Source organism: Dipodomys spectabilis, unplaced genomic scaffold (assembly GCF_019054845.1).
Source record: "Dipodomys spectabilis isolate Male_0828 unplaced genomic scaffold, ASM1905484v1 ptg000002l, whole genome shotgun sequence".
In the NCBI taxonomy this organism is placed as follows: Eukaryota; Metazoa; Chordata; class Mammalia; order Rodentia; family Heteromyidae; genus Dipodomys; species Dipodomys spectabilis.
Window position 1 is genome coordinate 37,032,541 of NW_024870679.1, and position 24,049 is coordinate 37,056,589.

At 37.3% G+C, this 24,049-nt stretch overlaps 1 protein-coding gene across 1 annotated transcript in view; it reads right to left on the bottom strand.

The window, feature by feature from the left end:
- Pde4b (phosphodiesterase 4B) overlaps positions 1 to 24,049 on the bottom strand; it is a 354,760-nt gene that overhangs the window by 140,544 nt on the left and 190,167 nt on the right. The window lies entirely within an intron of this gene.

Consider the following 24,049-nt stretch of genomic DNA (forward strand, 5'->3'; position numbering starts at 1 on the left):
GTGGGATTTTGCCAGTCTCTCCCTATTTTCTGAAATGTAATTCTCTAAGATCTGTCAATATTGCCAACAACCCCCCCCCCCCCCAAAGAGGTAATGTGCTAGAGAGACTGCTGAAGTATACAGAAGAAACTTAGCAGGGTTAAGAAGAGCAGTCTATGAAAGAGTGGTGATCACCTTGAAAGGTCTTCAGGGAAAGAGTGGGAACAGATTCCTGGAAGATTAGTGACTCAGGAGGAGTCCAACTGTGTCTAACAGTCATTGAGTTAGCTTCCCCAAAGGCACACACTGTCTTTGTCTCCTAATTTTCTTGAGTTCGAGTGTTTTAGGGACATAGTTGTAGCTAATGAGATGTAGGTCAAAGTCTCCAGGAAAAATGTTATATATTAGGCCATCCCATAGAAATTACCATTGTTATTGGTTAAAATATAGTTGAAAGTTACTCATTACAGGCACTTCAACCAATAGAAAACAAATTTTGTTATTTAGAATCTTTTCTCTTTTTTTCTGCCTAGAATAGAGGATTGATACATAGTTAGTAGCAATATTACAGTTTTAAGGTGAGTACCAGAATGGTGGCAAATGGTGGTTAAAATGATTTTGAATCTTTGGGGATACCACTGAGTAATGAAAAGAGCCCAAGACTATCTGCTCTTGAAATTCCTGTTGCTTGAGACTCATATATCCCTAATTGTTTAGTAACTTACATTGCAGCTAGACAGAACAACAATTAATCCAAGGTTCTAAATCTGCTGAGAGATGGCCAGGAGATCTTTAAGAGATAAACAGTTGCCTCCATAGAAAATAGGCTCAGTGAGAAAACCATTTGAACAGAAATAGATGTCTTGTTGTCTCTGGATGGAACATGGTAATAATGGAAAAGGAGTAAAAGAAAGGGAACAGCAGGAAAAGAATAGCAGGATTGGGGGTGGGGAGGATGGGAAGGGATGGGAAAGGGAAACAAAGGAGGAGGCTACAATGCTTGATAAGAAATGTACTCATTATCTTGCCCATGTAATTGTAACCCCTCTGTAGAGTATTTTCACACACACAAAAAAAACAGGGAAGCTTTAATTTTAAACAGGGTGGTCAAGTTAGCAAAGCAGGAGATTGGTTGGATATTTGGGTATCAAGTTGAGAAAACAGAAAGTATAAAGACAATAACATGTCTGACATATTCGAACAACAAGTAGGCCAGGATAACAGCAATGAAATAAAAGGAGATAATGTCAGGGGCAATACAAAGCTATTTCACAAGAAGCCTTCATAAAGCAAGTGCAAGTAAAATAGGGCCCGATAATGAATACAAGGTGTTATACCTGAGCAAGGTATAATACCAAACAGACAAGAAGGCCCAAGACAATATCACCTGGCATGAAGAAGTCATCAGAGGAAGAAAGTATGGAGTTCGGGGGTAAAGATCATATCATATTAAGTTTCTGATGACATATATCAAAAAAGAGCTGTCAGCATACAGCTGGAGGTATGAATCTGAATCACAAGAAGATAAACACATTTTAGATTCATTGGAATGTCATATATATGTATATATATATATATATATATATGTATGTAAATATGGGGCAGTTTCTGCAAGTATGCACAGCAAAAGATAGAGCTATGTTTTTATTCACCTATTCTTAAAAGTGCTGCTTTTAGGAGTTCAGGAGGACTAGATCAAGCAGTTTATACAAAGGGCTCATTTCAGTGCAGCTATTTAATAAGTGATACTTAATATATAATTGCGTACTCAACATTTATTTACCCACCTTGGTGAGCACTTTATAAAGATGAAATTATTTAATCTTCACAGTAATAAACATTCAGAAGTCTGTACAACCTAAGAAACTTGCTACAGAGAACTGATAAATAGCAGAACCTAGATTCAAGCAAAGATCTTTTTACTTTTGAACTGATGTTCCTAATCTACACAGTCTATCAGACCTGCAAACTTAGAAGCCCTTAGGGGTACTGGGCATGTATAAAGTGACTCCTATATACAATGCCTACTCAGTATGAATGTCTAATATATCTACATGGATATCTAATATGCATCCTCAACCATTTGTGATTAGACAGAATTTCTCATCTTCTCAATTGACTCTAATTCTTTTACAGTGTTTCCTATCTCTGTAAGTGGCCCAGTTTTCTACCCCATTTCTCAAGTGAAACACCATTCTTGATTCCTCTCTTTTCCTTGTCCGATTTATCCAAAGCTATTCCTCGGTGAGGACTGATGGCTTTTGTGAGCTACCAGTGCCTGATGAAAGGAGATAATTTTTAAGAACACCCAAGTTTTGCTCAGAGGTTGGCCAGAAATTAGTTTGAGCAAGGAAATGGAACCATAAACTAAAAGATTAAGGATGGATAAAATCATGATGATTTCTATATTAAGATTCCAGCAACTTGGTAGACAGGTTAGTTCATATTATGGGATTTATTAAGTCATATGAGCAAACAGTGTGGGAGGCCATGAACTTATGATGGCAATTACTAGAAAAAGGAATTGAAGAGAAGTTGGAGTTCCTCTTGATAGCCTTTTAGGAAAACAGAAATCATCTTAAATAAACTCTTGGTTAAAAGAAGGGTCTCTTAGATGGGTAGAGGAACAAGTCTCATCTCTTCAGCATCTCTCCTCCACCAGGAACAGCACTGGAGACATTTCTACATTATACCATAACTTTCATACAATTCTATAAGGTAGGTATTATTATTCACATTAATCTATGAACAAATGTAGGATTGGATAAGGTGTTTTATAGCCATCATAAAGTTAATACAACCTTTACGCTTGGAGAATCTACTCACTGATTTTAATGTGCCTCTCTTCTGTTTTAGGTCACAAAAGTCCATAGAAAAGTTAGGAAGCAGGAAACATGACAGCACAAGTATCTTGAACTCCAGGCCTCAGGGAGACTGTAGAAAGGGATTAACTTTTGCTAGATGCTTATTATTTGCAAGGTCTTTTTGTAAGGAGGCACATGCCCCTTACTCTAATTCTCACAACTATACCAAGGATTTCATATCCTCATTAATTAAAGGCAATTAAAGGTTAAGCAAGAGATTGTGTTAAACTTGGATTAGGTCTAGCCCTGTGACTAATTCTGGGTAATGAAATAAAAGCAGAAGCTTTAGGGAAGGAACTTGCTAGAATGTTTCTTAAGAAGACCATGGAGAACCTGGGAAAACTTTTATGGCTCATCTGCTTTTACTCCTTATTCCAGCCTGGGGATTTGGATGTTGAACGAAGCAGCAAATTTGTCATTATAATGACTAATACAGAAGTTTTGAAGTTGGAAGACAAAGCTAATAAGGTAATGAGAAAGACAAAGGGAAGTCAGGCTGCCGACAACTTTCCAAAACAATCACATCATGCCTGGCTCACTTTGGTTTTTATGTGAGAGAACACTCAATTTCTTGTTTAAGCATCTGCTATTTTGGAATACCCAGCATATTCCAACAAAATGTACCCCAATTCATTCAGACATGGAGAGAGAAGGAAATCCGTCACTGGACTGTGCCTGAATTCTGTTTGACTTGAGGTTAACTTCCAAATTATTTGAGGAAAAGAACTTGGTGTGTTTCTGATAATGTTAACTGAAGGGCTGAGTAAAGTAAAAATGATAGAGAATGGGAAGAGAAGAGGGAGGAAAGGAAAAGAAAGATTTGAGAGCAGAAGAAAATTCCTCAAGATTTATATATTTGTAAATGAAAGCATTCAGGAATAAGAGAAACTACACACACACACACACACACACACACACACACACACACACACACACACATATACACATATAATAGAAGCTAGGTGTTGCTGGCTCATTCCTGTAATACAAGCTACTCAGGAGGCTGAGATCTGGGTATTATAGTTCAAGCCAGCCTAGGCAGGAAATTTTATGAGACTTTTATCTCCAATTAATCACTAAAACCCAGAGTTGGAGCTATTCATTCAAGTAGCAGAATGTTTGCCTTGAGCAAGAAAGCTCAGAGACATTGCCCAGCCCCAGAGTTCAAGCCCCAGCACTGATATAAACAGTGTGTGTGTGTGAGTGTGTGTGTGTGTGTGTGTGTGTGTGTGTGTAACAAATTTGGTCTTGAATATTATTGTGAGCCAATTGGTATATGATTAGATAGAATTCACCTACTAACCTGAATTCTTAATTTCCTATCTATAAAATTGTTATAACATTGCCTTCATACTTCTGCTACAAAGATTGACGTAGAAAATATTTTACATTTTTATGAACACTGAATGTACAATTCATTTTATGCTTATAGTACTATCTGAAATAGCTGTTAAACAATTCTGTTTTCCTTATTAATGTTTGCCGATACAACGAATAAGCAAATACATGTCCCAGTTAGGCCAAACAATATGACCCATCCTCCCAACCTGCGTGAGGGAGGAAGGTCCTACAAGGGGAAGAACTCCCCTTGGTACTCCCAAGGTACTCCCAAGGAAGAACTCCCAAGGTACTCACATTCAGGAGACCTGTTTGCAAAATCCTGACTTTATTTCTAGGGATGCTTTGGGTTTTGTCTACTTCCAAAGCTGGTTTTCTAGTTTTCTGAGAATTATAGTAGCTCCCAACATTTTTTTTCCTCTAAATTCTTCTTTGCTTAAGTTAATCAAAGTCAAAATCTGTTGATATATATTATATAAATACTGCTTTTACTGTAGTTATTACTAAGGACAGTTAAAATAACACACCTGTTTACCCCATTTGGCATAACTCACCAAAGCTTAATTGGAAATATCAGCTTCATGACATTCTCTGGAGCTCTGGCAACATATTCAACTTATTCTCCTTCAAGGGACCATCACTTCCAGTGCTATTACCCATCACCAGAAAGCTCTCAGCAACAATCTTAAGATACCTTTCTAAAGCTCAAAATTTGCCAGGTCACTCACAGTAAATCCAAGAGTGACAGAGGGAAAGATAGTTTGAGAATGTGAGTGGGGAATGATATATCATGGATAAAATGTTAACTTAGAAACCTGAAAGAGCAATGGCTTAAAAAGGGAACATCCATTCTCGTTTACAGTGCAAAAGGCTCCACTGTCATCATCTGTCTTAGCCTGCAAGCAGCCTACAAGGCTTCTTTGCAATTTTAATAATCAGCTTTGATAACTAATACCCACATGAAAAGCCCCTCAACTTCATACTGCATTAAGAGGATGCTAATGTATCAGGCTCCAGAGTGTCTCCATTTTACCTCTTAGAACTTAAGAAGACACAACTTGGAATGTATAAAATATTTTCTCACTTTAATGGATAGGAGGTAAGGCTCAAAGCAAAGTATTTTTTAAAAGTATTGAATATTAGTCTAGAGTTATAATGCTTTAAAGTATGAGTAGACCAAAGGGTATCTTTGTTTTTAGCAAATCAGCTTTCTTTTTACTAATAATGCCTAAAATAGCCAGTCTTCCAGAGAGATTTTTTTTTTCATTTAACACCCCACACACTACCACTTCCAAGCTCCGAATGTTTCATTTTCAGAATTCCTTTTCTTCCTTCTTCTCTCCCTCTCTCCTATCCTCTCTACCCTTCTTTCTCTTTCTTTCTATCTTTCTTTTTACTTGACTCATTAAGTAGCCTTTCTCATTTCCTAGGACTTTCCTCAAGTCCCTCATTCCCTAATGCATTGGTAGGTAAACAGCAGGCCCTTCTAATTTTATGAGCTGTCATGCTGACTATTATAGGAAAAATCTTAGGGATGACAAACTATAAATGTGGCAAAGGTAATAATTGTACAAAGTGTGTAGCCATCATTTTTTTTCTTATTGCAGATTGAGTGACCAAAAGTTTTATAGCTTTTACTGTCTGGTTTTATTATTAAGGATAAGGCTCAGCTCTATGTCTGTACTTTATATGATCCTGTTTTCCTGAAAGATAACACAGAATCCTTTCTCAACAAGGGTCTTCTTGCAGTTGTTTGACAAGAAGATTCTAATCAGGTAGTTTCATTTGAATAATTAATATCTGTGTTGATTAATTTAAATAAAACAGCCTCAAATGTCATTGTCAGACCAAGTGATTATTAAAACATTTTAAAAAGTTTATTAGAAGCATGAAAATGGGGCACAGATTGTAAATGTAGGCCAAATAACAAGCGGAGAGCATGACACTGGGCTTTGTACATTTTCCCAGAATTTAATTTTCCCTAGGACTTGATCTCTAACACCATAGGAAGAACAGAGAAAGAACACCTCAGGATCACTACAGAAAATACAGTTTAGGAAAGTACATGTGTGAAATATATCACTTATAAAATCTCTTTCTACAAGGACTTAATTGTCTAGATTTGTAAACAGCTGTGAAACTCTGATGGCACCTAATAAAAATATGCATTCCCGAGAGCAGCCAACAGAGCTGTGTGAACCACCTGTTGCCTTAACATTGTAAGATATTACATGCCATGCCCACTGGCTCCTACTTCCAATCTTTTGCCATTCTTCTGCTCCTGCCACTTAACCAATCTCCAGGGAAAACCGTATTAGAAGAACTTTCTACTGAAAGTTCCTGAGTCAGTATTTGAGAAGTTACTTAGGACTAAGTTCACTGTAATAGAATTATGCAATAGTGGGACCCCTGTGTATTTGGAGCCCCTATGTTATAGGTAATTTGTATTTATTGATTCAGCTTGAAAAGACAGAAACCCTGATGCTATTGACTGTGATTGGCAGAAATAATGCAATTAGTAAATGTAATGATAGAATTTTTTTTCCTATAAGAAATACACAATGGAACTCAGCAACAGGAATCTGATAAAACAGACTTTAAAAAGGCTACTGTTTATGCCTTCTGATTCTGTGCAACCATTCAGCCAACATTGCTTTAGTTCTACTGGGTTGTGTGCCCCATGCTAAGACTGCTTAGATGAATAAATGCCATCTTGGCTCTCAGGTATTGGCAGTCTAGGATTGGAATCATGTACACACAAAGATCTGACAACAGATTTCTTCCAAGAAGTAGCATTTTTTAGGGGTAGGAAAGATGTTCCGGGGATTCATGAGGGATTAAAAGTTGCTTGCTGGGGGTCTATTAGTGAGCAAATTATAGAAAGGTTGATTATGTACCAAAAGCATAACTTGTTGGCATATAAAACTGAGACCATTAAGGAGAAGAAATCAGTGAGGCCAAAGTATGGCCTCATCTTTCATCTTACATCTTTTACCCTGTACTTTTCTGTCAAAAGGCAGAGGAGACAGATTATTTATTCAGCTTGCGATGATATCATGATTTTCTATCAGAAATACATAGTGAGTCTTACAATTAAAATCCAATAATTAAACCCCAATCTGGTAGGTAAGAACTGCTGTTTTGGATGGGCTCTGAATTCTTCTGCTTCTTTAAGGCACTGGGAAGTAACCCACTGACTTCTCAGCCATTAGTCTGACACAGGAATTGTGAAAGGATTCCACCCTTGTTAATATTATGCTGTTTTCTTCAGTTCTTTCCATGATTTTAAGTCCTTTCTCATCATCTATCTGGTATTAGCTTATCAGCTTACTCTTTCTATAACCCATTTTGATATAATCCCCCTCCATCACCAACATCCCTCTAAGTCTTTTTTTACCTCAATACATCCTCTTAGCCATGAACATTTTTAATGACCTGGCCCCAAAATACTTTCAAGTTTTTCCTTTCTCTTTTTTTCTTTTCTTTTCTTTCTTTTTTAAAGGGCAAAGGAGTCTTTATTAGCCACGTTGCAGCTACACCCCACTCATTGGGTAGTGAAGCATAGCCCAAGTTTTGCCTTTTCATGCATTGCTTTAATAAAATAATTTTAACCAGCAACTAAGCAGTATTCCTCTAGTTTCATATGTACAATTCAGTTTTCAGCCTCTGGGCTTTGCCTTTTATACTGCCGGAAGAGCAGTTCTACCTTACAAATCCAATCTCTAAGACTTTTTGCAAATGCTATTTCCAGAAAATGTATGAATTATATGTGTAATGACCTTCCAAAAGGCTCAATGAGATGAGATGCAATGGGATGCAAAGAGAATTCTTCACAGTAGTTAGTATTTAAATAATGTTAAGAAATCAAGTACATACTGGAGACATGACAAACATAGTCAACAGCACCAGATTATTGAACAAATATGACTGCTATACATACTAGATACCAGTACCACAAAGTTTTATGTCTATATATATCTATATAGATATATAGATATATATGCAAACACACACATATAAAGTAAAAATGCACTTTCATCTCATTTTTTCTTATCTGGGTCATGGTAGAAGAAATAACACCCATTATTCTGTATGGAGTTTAAGACATACATGTTCTTCAACTTTGTGGCCTCATTTTGGTTATAATTTTATAAAAAAAAAAAGAACTGCTATACAGTTTGAGAATGAGTGTAAAATCTGGAAGTAGAAGATCATAAAGGGTGGTATCTCATAAGTTTAGGTATGAGAAAACAAAGTGATTTCACAAAGCAGCCAAAATCCACTAATTAAGAAACTGTAAACATTCTCTTTTTCCTTATATTCTGAAAATTCACTCAATGTGTTGCCATTGATTGCTGCCGAAAACATGATCAGAAGAGCTCCTCCTTCCCTTTTGTCTATGCAGTATGGAGAGCAATTACAGATGCGTACACATTTAGAGAGTTCGGATGACCTGGAGTGACCTGGCCACTTTCACTTCACTAGAGACTCCTGGGAGCGAACTCAAGTGTAGTCAGGATCCATGAAAACCAAACTTCAGAGGATTTCTCTAGAAGCTAGAGTCATCTATGGAATAGTACTGTCTGTGTAGGTTGTTATTTTTGGGGGGCCTGAAATCTGGGCCTGGGCGCTGTCCCTCAGCTCTTCAGCTCAAGGCTAGCACTCTACCACTTGAGCCACAGCGCCACTTCCGGCTTTTTTCTTTTTGCTTATGTGGTGCTGAGGAATCGAACCCAGGGCCTCATGCATGCAAGGCGAGCGCTCTACCACTGAGCCACCTTCCCAGCCCCTAGGTTGTTATTTTTTTAAGGTTACTGTAATTAAAGCAACAAAATTGGAGTCATTAAACGACACAACTTTTCTTTTCTGATGAAGAACCTAAGTCTCAAAGAATTCATGTGTCTTGCTCCCAGCCATACAAATGGGTGGCAGAGAAGTGTTTGGTAAACTCCCTGTCCATTCCATTGCTTGAAATTACTCATCAAAGGAGTTTAGAGAAATTGGGCTCTGGTGGCTCATCCATGTAATCCTACTTAATTAGCAGGCTGAGCTTAGGAGGATCACCATTCAAGGCCAGCCTGGAAAGAAAAATTTGCGAGACTCCCCTTTTCTGTCATCCTGGCTAAGATGGATTGCTTAAAATAAGCAAGTTCATTGTGTGAACGCGGATATAATTGATACTGTACTGTAAGATAAGCAGCACGATGGGGCTAGAAGCATGGCTCAGGGACAGAGTGCATTCCTAATAAAGGCAAGGCCCTGAGTTCAAACCCTACCGCCACAAAACCAAAAGAATTTGGAGAAAGAATAGATGGCTGGGTGGATGAATGGATTAAATGCTTGAAACAACTGTGATGATTATACTCCATTTGCTTCTCTCACTCCTTATCCTCAATCCATCCTTCATACTTTGATCTGGGAGATTGATCATCATCCTCTTGTCCTCTGGCTTTTGTTTGAGTTTATCCAATAAAAGATAGCAGTAACCGAGAGCCAGACGTGAGGAGAAATAAATCAGCACAGCTGTTTTCTTGTTCTTTCAAGGATGGTACTGCAGGTCTAGGGCTATTGCATTACACCCAGTAGGCTCTGTCTTCCCACATGTTCCCCCTGCCAAGCAGTACTAATCACTTCCTATTAGCCTTTGGACAGCTCAGCATCACTTATTGGTTCCTACAACTTTGCCTCTACTTTCTGTGATTAAATCTTGACCAAATTCTATTAACAATCACAGCTGGATCTGTTCTCTGTCTGTCCAAGGATCACTACAATGCTGTAGTGAACATTCAATGAATGTAATGACCTCACAAATAATAGCTCTTATGACTTTCAAAAATTAATAGCTTCTCATAGCCATCAAGAAGGAACAGTTTTGACCCTAATCCAATGGACTAAATTTGCAGATATATTAAGCATTTTAGGGTAAATGTTGAAAGGGATTTTAGGATTAATGGTCTTTATTTTTATGTCTAGAAGAAAAAAGTATGAAAGATATTCCTGATGAAGGCAGTAAAATTGCTCTTAAGAAGACATTCAAGGGCCCTTGATCCTTTCTGGTGACATTTATTCATTTTGCGCCATTGAGATATCACCCAGGTTTGTATCAAGAAACTTTTCTTCCTGTTTCCTGAGTAAGGAGACTTGCTTTAGGAATTTAATGATGTACAATAAAAGAATATCTATAGGAATATACTCTAATTAATCACAGATCTCTAGAGCAGAGCCTGATGAGGGTAAAAAAAAATGATGAAAGAAAATAAAATGAAGGGGAAGAAAATCGAGAGCCAGAAAACAGAGGTGACTGAGAAAGAGAGGTGACCAAAGAAGAGAAACAAAGCTGCTTAGTTGTTCCTGGCCTTGGAAGCAATAAATACCATGTATGGTCTACTGTCTAGAATCTCCCATTAGGTGCTCTAAAAACATTTAGCTTTGAGGAGATGCAGTGCATGAGAAGGTACTCGCTGTTATGCTGTGCTCCATGCAAGCAACTATTCCACTTAGCTCTTCTTATTGAGCCTATCCAATGCTGCTCTAAGAGTGCTCTAGAGAACTACTCCATGCAGTCTATAGCAAGTCTCTTAGAGTCCCAGCATGGGTGTTTCCACGATTCATGTCAATTCAACAAATATTTTGAGAGCCTAACAGGTGCCAGGATTATTCAACACATGTGCAATATGTCAGTGATCATAAATGAGATGGCATTAAGTGTTCACTTGCTAATATAGGGAGAAGATGACAAAAAGGAAACAGGTAAATTATATAGTAAATTAGAACATAATAAATACTACAGAGAAAAGTAAAAACTAATGGAGTAAGATTAGAGAGAAGGAGACAGCTTGGCTTTGCTGAAAACACACAGTTGGTGCTTAGGCTTGGAAGAGGTGTGAGAATGGGCCACGTTGATATGGGACTGGAGCAGGAGTGGGAATAAGTGGTATATTTGAAGAACAACATGGAAGCCTACATAGCTGGAGTGAAAAGGATGAGAAGGAAATTAGAAAGCTACGAAATAATGGCTGGATGAGTCAACAGGTTCTTTACTTAGATTATGACAGAATGAAAATGAGAATGTTTGGTTATTGGTACAGAAACCTTCTGTGATATGAAACAGAAGTTCCCTAAGGGTGGCCTTTAAGGAAAGCAAGAAGTTTTCTCAGTGGAGGAACCATTTTACTATCACTTTCTTGAAATAGGAAAGACTAAGGTACAATTCCAAATATATTCATAGGTTGTTGATAATAATTGCTTATTTATGTATGTGCATATATATATATATATATATATATATATATATATATATGAGAGAGACAGGGAAAACATTGAGAGAATAAGGATTACTCTTTTGGAGTACTTTTGGATACTCACAGTTCAGGAGTTGAAGGCAAGAGATGAGTATTCAGGATTTTAAAGCTTAGTTCCACCTAAAATAGCAATTTAGCTTCCCCATAGGATAAAGCTATCTACCATTAAGGAACTCGGTATGAAAGACCTGTCAAAGAACAGGGTATACTAAAAACGCAACCTGAAGTTGGGATAAAATCTGAAGTTAAGCAAAATTAATCTACCATCAGATATTAGTAGTAGTAGAATGTTGGAGAAGTTCCTTAACTCTCCCAAGTTTAGTTTCTTTATGAAGTGAAAATGTTTCTGAGAAAATTAAGTTGGATGATGCATATACAGAAGTTGGCACAGTATTATTTATCATTAATAAATGGAAGGAAAACATAGCCAACTGGTTCAGGCCAGCTTATCCTGCCTTGAAAAACCTCAACCCAGTAACTAACACCCAGGGAGAGTTTGGGGTCCTGACATAACTCAGGCCAGCCCTCTTGCCAGCCATCACCAAAATGGCTACTGTCCAGGGGAGGGTCTTGTTTGTTTCAAACAAGTCAACCACATTTGACAAATTGTCTAAAGGAAGGAAGAAAAGAGGGGAGGGATAACTACACTGTGGACAAGTTTCTGGGTCCCTCTGCTCACTCTCCTGAGTGGCCTTTACTTTCTCTTTGCTAAATAAACTCTACAACCATGCTCATTGTTCCTGGTTTGATTTCTATACTGGCAGAGAAAAACAACCCACCACACATCAAAACCAATATCATTAACTCTACTAGACAGCATTATTAGTATTAGTATTATTTAATTGGCTTTAGAAAGAAGCACAGCTAATTTAAGCATAGGCAGGAAGTTAAAGGCAGATGCTAGTAGCTGAGAGTATGTGGAAGTCTCCGTGTGTCCTCAATTTATGCAGTGGTTTGGAAAGAAGACTTCATCAATCAACACTAGAGTATATTAAGGACTCAAAAGAGAGAGGATGGGCTTGGGATAACACACTGTTCCTGTCTAGCATATGAATCTTAGGGAAGACTAAGTCCTTAAACTATATAATAATATCATGTTCATACCACAAGTACTCTGGTATCCTTGTGGCCAGCTTATCCAACATAAATAGTACATTTTATTTTCCCAGGTGTAAAGTCAGTCATACATATCCCTGAATGTTTTGACACTAGAGAAAGTGTTCAAGCAAGTCCTGATATCTTAATAATTTTTTTACCTATACATCAAGTGTACACTGAAGATCTACATGTTTTCCATTCCCACCCCACACAGACCGATGGCCTTGATGCAGGTTTCTCAGGAGCCTTGCCTCTGAAGGCAAGGAGGGAATGGACTAGGTACTGGAAAAGGAGCCATATACAGCTGATTATTGCCTTATCATCAAGAACAGAAACAGAGTCCAGTGTGGGCAGCTGTGGCAGCAGTGGCAGCCACAAACCTTGGCTGTGGACCAGCCTTGCTTTCCTTGATGCTACTTGCTTGTTAAGCCTTGTTCTGGGTTCCTGGTGATTAAATGAACTGTCCTCTATCCTTAAATAAAATCATCTACTTTTTTATTTGGTCAGTCTTGGGACTTGAACTGTGGGCCTGGGCATTGTCCCTCAGCTCTTCAGCTCAAGGCTAGCACTCTATCACTTGAGCCATAGTGCCACTTCCAGTTTTCTGGTGGCTTATTGGAAATAAGTTTCACGGACTTTCCTGCCTGGGCTGGCTGTGAACTGCGATCCTCAGATCTCAGCCTCCTGAGTAGCTAGGATTACAGGTGTGAGCCACAGGCACCAGGCTCATCAACCTTTTAAGAGATTCAAGTTGTCTGAAACTAAGAAACTTGATTAATACAGCAATACAAATATAGCAGAAATGCAATGCATAATAGTTTCACTATAAACTGAATTTACTCATGGTGCTATAACTAATAGACACAAGTTTCCTTCTGTTCAAAATAGAGTTTAGCAATTTCTTGTACATAGATTGCTTTGTGACAAGAGATTATCATATTGAAAGGTCACTGTCAGTAAGATACATGAAAATGATTTAAGCCTTATGAGTTGGGTTGGTGTGAGACAAAGGGATTGTATCTTCTCTTAGTATACATTATTGAGTATCATGTGCACTGGTGAAAGAATCTGAACATGTTCTTTTGTGTCATTACAGACACCCTTGCTGCTTACTAATAAAAAAATTGGCATATGCAAATACCTTCCCTAAACTTTTTTTTCATTTTGTTTTTCATTTGTAAATTGCACTATAAAGTGTCGTTACTTCAAGGAGCTGCTGTGAGCATACTGCACGTATGGCATTACATACTATCGATGATTACTTCCCATTAAACAATAACAATATGTAGAATTTAAGTGATAAGTTTATCAGAAGGTTCTAAGTTTATTATGTTGAAGCATTGCTTTGGCTTTCTGTAAGATTATAAACAAGAAGATTGCCTTAGTAATCCCTCCAAGGAATCCTCAGGAGTTAATAAACTGCATGAGAATCATATAGGTGCTATGTAAACCATAAGGTCATGCTTCTTTGTGTTTTTAAATGATACTGGGTTTGTGTGCAGGCCCTTGTGCCAGGTAGGTATTTTATTGTTGAGACATACCTTCAGCCCCATTTTCTGTTGGTTATTTTTGACATGGGATTTTTCTTCCTCTATACTTACTTGGATGGCTCTTTACCTATTTTAGGCTTCCTGTCATTGCTGGGATGGTAGGTGTCACTGCTCAGCTACAGGGTGAGAAGGGTTTCTAATCAACTTTTCTTCCCAGGCTGGCCTCAAACCACACTTTTTCCCATTCCCAGGATCCTAAGTAACAAGGATTACAAATATGAGCACTGGTGCTCACTTATACCATGAAAGCATTGAGGGTTCATTTATCTCTCTTTTTTTTCCATTGGCTAACTCATGGTACTCACTCAACAAAGTGGTTAGTCTGGGCAAGGTTGGAAAAGAAATAAAAGTGAAAGCAGCCAATATCAGTAATAGCTTTGATGAGTTAGCTATCACTTATGAGCAATGGCTATAAGTAGCAAAGAATATTGAAGAGATCAAACATAGAAAACATAGAATATTAGGAATAATAGGCTTATAATTTGTACAGGAAGCAGTGATAAGCAAGAGAAAAATATAGTATGTCATTGTGAAAATAAGAGGCTTAAGATTTATTTAAACTTAGTCTAAGTCATTGAGCCATGCGAAAGCTAACAAAGTTACCATTTAACACCTAGGAAGCTACACTATTAATTGGTAAAATCAAATATAAAGAGGATAAACAAACTGAGACCAAACCTTATGATTCTTTATGCAATTTTGAAGACTTAATTTCAGGATAGGAAAGTACTCCAAGTATATTTTGTAATTACAAACCAATAAGAAGATCCATCCAGGAGGAATAATTATATAATTTCTGCATGGCTTCATTGTGCAAAACTTAGAGAGTAATAAATAGATCCCTCTATCATTAAAGCTGCTGCCGGCAGTGACTCACCATTACAGTCGAGACCACATCCTGGAATAGCTCTTTCCCCTTTGTCGATCACTTCAGAAATTAAGCAGACCATGTTTCCTAGTGGCTTTAAAGTTTTTAGACAATTCTCTGAACCTGATTTTCATTCCCAAGATTCTTGCCAGGAGCAAGGTCAATGATAGAGTCAAGCTTTGATTAAAAATACAAAAAAAAAAAAATCCTGTTTTCAAAATGTTTCTCATTTGCCTTATAGTTCTGGCCTTAACGGATGGAAAATTCATTTATATTTTCAGTGACCTGTGGTTCATAAATATTTATAATAGCAAAATGCCATCTGTGTAAATAACGGGGGTTCAGTTCCTGGGTTCTTGATACTAACACTACCAATCACATTCAGAGACTTGGAATTTGCATAAGTTTCAATCCATACATTTGTTAAGCAATCTCATTGTGAATCAACATTTATTAGTAGGAAATGATGCCACAAAAAAGTCTAAAAATATAATAGGTGATGGGAAAATGTGGATATAAAGTTACAATATAAACAAATATATACCTTAAATCCTTTAACCTAACATTTACCTCAACATGCATAAAAATATATACATCTTTGCCTAGTAACTTGTATGTACTTAACCAGTTCCACTATTGTTTCCATCCATGCTAGTAGCTGGAGCATGGATACAAATAGTACAAGCCTGGGTAATTTTTAACCAAGTAGGCTCAGTCTTGCAATTTGTCTGAAACACACACAAACATACACAGAGACACACACAATAAAGCAACCACAGATAGGGATCTAGTGGCTCGCACCTCTAATCCTTTCTACTCAGAAGGCTGAAGGTTGGGGCTTGAAGCCATCCAGCAGGAAAATCTATGAGACTTCTATCTCCAATTATCTGCCCAAAAGCCAGAATTAGAGCTGTGGCTCAAGTGGGAGAGTGCTAGCCTTGAGCAAGAATGCTAAGGGACAGTACCCAGGCTCTGAGTTCAAGTCCCATTAATAGCACAATAAGCAAACAAACAAACAAAGCACTACAGGGTAGCAAGGGTGGTCAGTCTAAATTGTAAGCCACACTGTAATATAGACTCTTCCTTATATTTAGCTTATAATGGAATTTCAGTTTAACTTGCATTAAACTCCCATACTAGAGATTCAAAGACACAAGAAACCATGCAGTCTCAGAAGTTCTACAACATGATTGTATGTACTCCATACTCTCTACCCTATAGGCAATCAGTTATATATATCAGTGCTAGCCATACTCAGACTACCTGGGGTAGATACTGAATCTGCCACTTACCAATGTCATTACTGGTGACAAATTACTAGCAAAGTGTATTTCTGAAACAAATGAGCTAATGACAAAATGGAGGAAGATTAATACAACAGCTGATCTGTGACGATTCACTGTATTATTATCATTATCCCATCCAAAAACTTTTTTTTGGGGGGGGGGGGAGGTCAGTTGTGGGGCTTGAACTTTGGGCCTGGGCACTGTCCCTCAGCTCTTCAGCTCAAAGCGAACACTCTACCACTTGAACTACAGCACTACTTCCAGTTTACTGGTGGTTAATTGGAGGTAAGAGTCTCACGGATTTTCCTGCCCTGGCTGGCTTTGAACGGTGATCCTCAGATCTCAGCCTCTTGAGTAGCTAGGATTACAGGAGTGAGCCACTGGTGCCCGGCTCTGAAGGCCTGCCTTTCTTTCTTTCTTCCTTTCTCTTCCTTTCTCTTCCTTTTTCTTTCTCTCTCTTTCTTTCTTTTCTTTCTCTCCCTCCCTGCCTCCCTCTCTCTCTCTCTTTCTCTCTCTCTCTTTCTTTCTTCCTCTCTCTCTTTCTCTCTCTCTCTTTCTTTCTTTCGTCTTTTATTGTAAAAATACTGTACAGAAAGGTTACAGTTACATGAGCAAGGTAATGATTACATTTCCTACCGAAGGCATTTCTTAAGATAGAAAATTGTTACAGAAGGTTTGACGTTCGTAGTGTGACTAAGTTTTCTGTCTTGCTGTTTCCTCTACCTGCCTTCAGGGCTGCCAGTGTATTTCTACATTTTGGTCATTGGTCTCCACCTGGCATGAAATACTGTAGGTTGGACTGGGACACATCGCCCCCTAGAGGACTTGTCTATGACCCATGCCAAGCAGTGTCCTGTCATTGCCTGTTCAAACTTGGAAAATGAAGCCTTTTGTTTTGAAACTAATCCAAGGTCACATCTCATGACTGTACTGAATGTTCTCAGTTTCCCTGAAGGAAACTGTATTGTAAGGAAAGACATAATAGGGGCCTCTGAGAGGAGAATGTCTTGATAGGAAGGTGGCTGGCTTCAAGCCTCGGAGAGGAGCAACACAGGCACATCTGTAAGGAAGTGAGGCTGTAACTGACCGTTTGGAAATGATACTGGCTGCATGTATAAATACCACCCATATCAGTGATCTGGGAGAGTTTACAGCCCCCTGTTCCCTGGAATGTTAGTTCGGCTCTTCTCCCAAACTGTAATCACTGCCAGGGTTATGAAAATCTCTAGCAGAGGAGCAGTATTACAGTGTGAATGGCTGCTTTGGAGGACAATTAATCAGTCACTATACCCAAATGCAGAAAAATATCAAGAGGCCTCAGGGCATGGACTTGAGGTAATAGAATTTGAAAGCTGACTGGAAAGGAGCATTCACTATTGAATGACTTTCCTGTTTCCTTTTTCATATGCAAAATAGGGAAATTAATAATACCCTCATTAATGTATTTATTTGAAACCTAATTAATCACAGTATTGTGGAGAAGCTGAAATGTCCTGCTAGCTACGAAAGGGAACTGTATCCTGTAGTAACTTAGATATAGGTAAATACACTTTACTCCACTGTAAGAGCGAAGATTGCATAAAGTTGCATTTCAGTAATACATCATTTGCTACATGCTACCTATTGTTGTTGGTACTTTGTAGTTATTGGCAACACTATACCACAATCAATTCTAGTGATGAAATATTAATAGGCATCAGCAGCATTGAAATTTTTTATTTCTGAAGTGTTTCTTTTTTTCATTTTTTTTATTGTGAAAATAACATACAGAGGAGTTACAATTACATGAGCAAGGTAATGAGTACATTTCTTATCAAGCATTGTTGCCTCCTCCTTTGTTTCCCCTTCCCATCCCTTCCCATCTCAATGGAATAATCTTAAGCACATTAAAATAAGCTAAATGCCTGTCACTGGCTCCTGCCTGGTCCACTTGATTGTAGTGGAAATAATTTTTTCATTATGATCCTCTCTTCTGACCTGTACATATATACAAGAGGTAGTCCCTTGATTTAAATTGGGCTCATGAGTCTTTCTGAAAACATCTAGACTAAGGATGCAGAAAAATCTATATTTTTCTCTATACATCTGGGCCATAAGCTCTGAGACTATGATGATTTTTGGCCCGGCCATCTGTTACGTGAGTTGCAAAGACTGGACTTCTCAGGAAAAGTGGACAGAGAAGCAGGAAGACGCTACAGTTAAGATTTCATCATTGCTATCATTCCTGTTATAGATTCTCCATTATACCTGCATTCCTTTTTGCTTTAATTTGATGATGATTTTTGATTGATTTTTAAATTAAATATAAGATACTTCACTTCTTTAGTTTTTATAAACTTTACACGGTGGGCATACTTTTAAACATAAACACAAAAAAGTTTTAAATAACCATGCACATGAGAAGTGAACAGAAAAGTAAGATGTAGGACTTTAATAACCACTACTTTTTCAATCATTCACAAAAAAAAGATAGTTTTTTTTAAAAAAATGTTTGTTGTTTTGATTTTTTGCTTTTTTTTTTTTTTTTTTTTTTAAGATCAGGCTTGAATAAAGAGCTCTGAAGTCCTAAAAGTCTAGGAAAGGAAACTGGGGTCCATTGCTGAATATTAGTCATTTGATTTGTTCCTAAATCTCCAGATTCAAGTCAACATTAGTAACATTAATAGTGTATGAATACAAAGCCACAGCCTACTGGATCTCCACTCCCATTCTTCTTGCCACTGAATACTTTCTTGTAGCAATCGTGGATTTGATCCAAGAAAGCTCTTTGCAAAGTAAGCATTGAAAGCAACATGATTTTTTGGCTTGTTTTCTTCACTGGGATCACGCCCACAAATTTGCCAACTCACCCGAAACTTGCTCCTTTTTAGTCCTGTGAAACAGCACCACCATTCCAACAGAAAGTCATGGCAGCTGGGTCATCCTTTACTTTCTTAAATTAAATGATAGTGAATTTTGCAACACTTTTAGGATCAGACTCAAGCTGTTTAGGATTGTGGATTTTATATATTTTCTTGGTTGCTTTCCTTTCAAACTCCCCCCCCCCCCCAAAAAAAAAAAAGTTTAGTTTTTATTGTAGGGCTTGGGAGAAAAATGAGTTTACACAAAATAGAGAAGCCACCTGGCGCCGGTGGCTCACGCCTGTAATCCTAGCTACTCAGGAGGCTAAGATCTGAGGATTGTAGTTCAAAGCCAGCCCGGGCAGGAAAGTCCATGAAACTCTTATCTCCAATTAACCACCAGAAAACTGGAAGTGGCACTGTAGCTCAAGTGGTAGAGTGCTTGCCTTGAGCTGAAGAGCTGAGGGACAGCTCTCAAGCCCAGAGTTCAAGCCCCACGATCAACAAAAAAAATATAGAGAAGCCAATCTTCAGATAAGGTATTCTGAAGACAATCTTCAGATAAGGTATTCTGAAGACACCATTACTCCTTGAGATTTATATTTGTCATCAACAGCACAAGAAAAGGGCAAAGTAGTAGCATTTCGGATTTCACCTTAGTTTAATTGTGAGAAACAATGTTTCTAACTACTCTATTTTAAATATATATGGTGTACATTTCTGGGGATGTTTTTATTCCTCTAAAAACAAGAAAGACTATTGTTAGCACTATCAGAATAACATCTATAGATTATTTTGCCTTTGAGTTGGGAGAGTTAAGTTGATTTATCCTCCCTTATGGCGAGGAATATGTCTCTAGGCTAAGTGTACAATTAGATACAGTTCCTTTATAAGTGCAGAAAACATGAGAAAAAAAACCCAAAAGGCTTTCAAATATATTCTTTGTTCTAAATAAGGAGATCTAATTTAGGTCTTAAGTGAGAGATTTGCAAATACCTATACCTTCTAGTGCCACTGAAATTAAATTACCGAGAGTGATATCCCCCTTTGGCAAGTTCAAGAGAGATTGCAGCAACACAAGCTGATCTAGACTTCAATCTTTGAAATTTGATTTACTAAAGTCAATTACTGGCCTGATTTCAAATGTTTGTGGGTTTTACTATTTTTGTTCTTTGCTGTGTATCCCTAACTCCTACTTACACCTTTTATTTCTTTTTTTTTCCTATCGCTTCTTTTTCTGTCTCTACTTTCTATTTAGTGAAAATAGTTCTCACAAAAACAAAGTAGCAAGATTTTCATCTAAAATAGAAATGTGAGAGTCAATGTGCCTCTAGGATTGTGTTTTGTTCACACAACTGAATATTGCTCAAGAGCTGTGTTCTCAAGGTCTGTATTCCTGTGTAGGCATATTCTTCTGCAGATGTCCTCAATGTCTGAAGTGTTGATAGATAGCATCCAGGCAAGAGCTGACCCTTCCATGCCCCAGGCAGTATCTATCTGGGACAGTCTCAGAGATAGACTGTTGAGGGTGGGACAAGGCCTCAAAAATCACTTCTTACTTTAGAAGTAAATAGATCCAGAAGAGAAAACTGACTTGACTGAGGTTAACCTGGGTCTTTTGATTCCTGGTCCAGAATAATTTCTCAGCCTATTTGGCCTTAGCAGGTTGTAATAAAATATTTTCTGTTTTACTTTTAAGTCTAGTTTCTTCTTTTATTAAACTTAATTCCTCAAAAAGCAACACATTCTCAGAGGTTTATAGCTTTGTGTCATTATCAAGCAATCAATATCACCCTTGGAAAGAAGTCAATAAAATGTTCTATCGAAGAGTTTCAGCTGCTTCTTGCCAGTGTCTCTTAAGTCCATGGAACTTACTAGTTTTGTGGATCATAATAGCCAGCCATATTCTACTAACAAGACAGACAAAGAAAAAAGATAACAAAAGGTAGAGGAGGTAATTAAGTTACCAACAACCTAATAGTGCCAGGAATCTTATGAGCTAGGTTACATATTTCCCATTTTATTGAAGAGAAAGCTGAGGTTAGAAAGGCTGAGTAATTTTCTCCAGGATCTACTTGCATTGCAGCACTAAAACCTCAGACCTGAGCCACATTAACTTTGGAACTCATTTGGAGTTCATTTTGTTTGTTTGTTTGTTTTCCATACTTATGAATTACACAAACTAATGGGGGTCTATGATAACATTTTTATTCATGTATTTAATATACTATGATTATACTGACTCTCCCTCTCATGGCCTTCGCTCAATTCTTTCTGATCTCCCACTATAAGAGGTTCATTAAAAAGATATAAAAATTCACAAATACTGCTTGTTAAGTCTCTGAAATAAAATTTTTCCTGCCCTTTGGCAGTATTTCCCATGGAAGAAGGTCAAGTACTTAAAAGACTACTTTTAGTCATGTTTTAATAAATAAAGCCATGTTATTTAAACCTTTGGGTACTTTTATCAGAAAAAGGTATCCATGATTTTTTTTCTCCCTCATAGGGAAATGTAGACAAGGTCACATATGCCCTGGAAAAACAGAAATGTTTCACAGCAGCTTTGTTTTCCACGTGCCAAGGTGGCTTTTGATTGGCTGCAGGAGGTTGTCATAGTTACACTTGAGTTCATTTGCCTTTTTCAGCTTGCTCATCAGGAGAGATCAAGCACTGAATTCCAAGCAGTAAGCTTTGACCCATTGATTATTCCTTTTTAGATATACTTTGTGTGTGTGTGTGGGGGGGGGGTGCGTGTGTGTGTTTGTGTGTGCCATTCTCTGGTTTGAACTCAGGGCCTGGGCAGTGTCTGTTAGTGTTAGTCCTCAAGTCTAACACTCAAACCACTTAAGTCACAGCTCCATTTCCAGATTTCTTGTTTATGTTTTTAGTGGTTAATTGAAGATAAGAGTTTCAGAGACTTTCCTGCCCAGACTGGCTTCAAACCACAATTCTCAGATCTCAGCCTCCAGAGTAGTTAGGAAGAGCCACCAGTGCTTGGCTTATAGGTGGTTTTTTAAAGGTATATAACAAATGGATAAAAGAGGTACTCCCAGAAAGAAAACTATGAATCAATGTTTGGTTTAATTTTTAAAATTTGTAGCTAAATCAATGTTTAGTTTAATTTTTAAAATTTGTAGCTAATAACTTTAACTTATAACTTAAAGTTATTAATAGTAATAACTAACATTATTTTCAATAGTTGACTAAATATTTTCATATATATTATCTCTAATGTTAACAAACACTTTGCAGTAAAATTCAGTCAGCAAGTGAAAATTAATCAGTGTTTTGAATTGGCTAGGCTTTGGAGTTATAAACAGGAAATATCCGTTGTCCTCAATGAACTCAGTATTTTGATTATCATCTTCTGTAAAGCTCAGAAATTAGAAGAAACTTTCTCTTGAAGTCCTTTTGCTCTCAGATTAAAGCTGGAGTTTATTTGGTACCAAAAGTTATTAATGTCTTTCTATACATGCTTCCACTTAACATGGGAATAGATTGCTAAAGTTGTCATAGACATATTTTGTTAAATTATTTCCCTAATGTATTGAAGTTTTTAATTCATGATTTTTATAAATTTTAAAAGAAATGTATGTCATGGTAATTTCTGTCGCTATTAACACAAAGTGTTGTGGTACTATTAGCAAAAAGGAAAATTACCATCATGTATTTGCCTAAACAAAACCTGAATCTAAGTTGATATAATACATCCAGCCATTCAGCTCACAAGATATGATTGCTAAGCATACTATTATATATCACTTTGGAGCTCATAGCTGAAAAGTTGAAGACTTGGAAAGAGCCATATATTTTTTTTAAAAAAAACGTTTAAAGGGTGAGAATTATTGAATTGGGCTTTCGGATGAGATTTGAATAACATTTTGATAGCAGACTTCATATATATAAGGAATTGTTATACTACCTGATATTTTTTATTACCTTTATGGACAGAAGAAAATGAATTCAAACTGTAGCTCTAGGGATTTAGGTTAACCATGAAAAATTACTTGCTGACAGGAGAGATTATCAGTTATAGAAACAGGATACCAGAGGGAGTTGAGGAATCTCCCTTAGAAACAACAACAAAGTGAGATTTCTAATCTCTTTTTATAGTTCAAATGTGACATGGCCCCAGGCAGAAAGGTGGACTAGGTGGCTTCCTAAGTTTGCTTCCAGTTCAATGACTCTATCACATTTCAGCTGCTAAAACCATTCTCCTGCCATACCTAAGGTATCCCTTTTACTTACAGTCATGGGTAAGCATTCCTAGTGGTATGAACTCCATTCATGATTTTTCTTAGGAACAATCAGCTATAATCCATTAAAAAATGCTTTGGTGAACGTTTCTAAAAGTTAAAAAGCCAAGTGTGTGAAATTGCTTACATTTTGAAACTATTGTTGCATTCATTCATTATATTTCATAATAAACCATGGAGAACTGAGTAGACATTGTTATTTAAAGCTCTGAGATGACAATATTTCCCTCCAAGTATCTCTACAAGATTTAAGATTTTTCTAATAATATGAAGTAGACATTTCGCTTTAGAATAGCTTAGAAGCAAATGAAGCACAGCAGAGAAACAGGAAGAAATGGGATACAGTGAAGTCAGTATGTCATTCCATCCAGTTCACTGACTTGACAACCAACAACTCAACAACTTGAATTGGGCAGAGTTGCATAGCTTTGTAAATACAGCATTGAGATTTTCTTTCCACTCAACTCTCTACAGTGACTATTTCTAAAGCATTTTTTTCATTTTAAAGACCTAATTCAAAGACAGTTTTTTAAAGAGTATGTTCCAGAATATATCCAGATGTTTCAAAGACTAAATAAGCAATATGAAAAGTTTTGTAGAAGCCTCTGACTCTCTCTCCATATTACAATCATAAAATCAGGTGCCATCCTGCACCAAAAGAAATGTCCA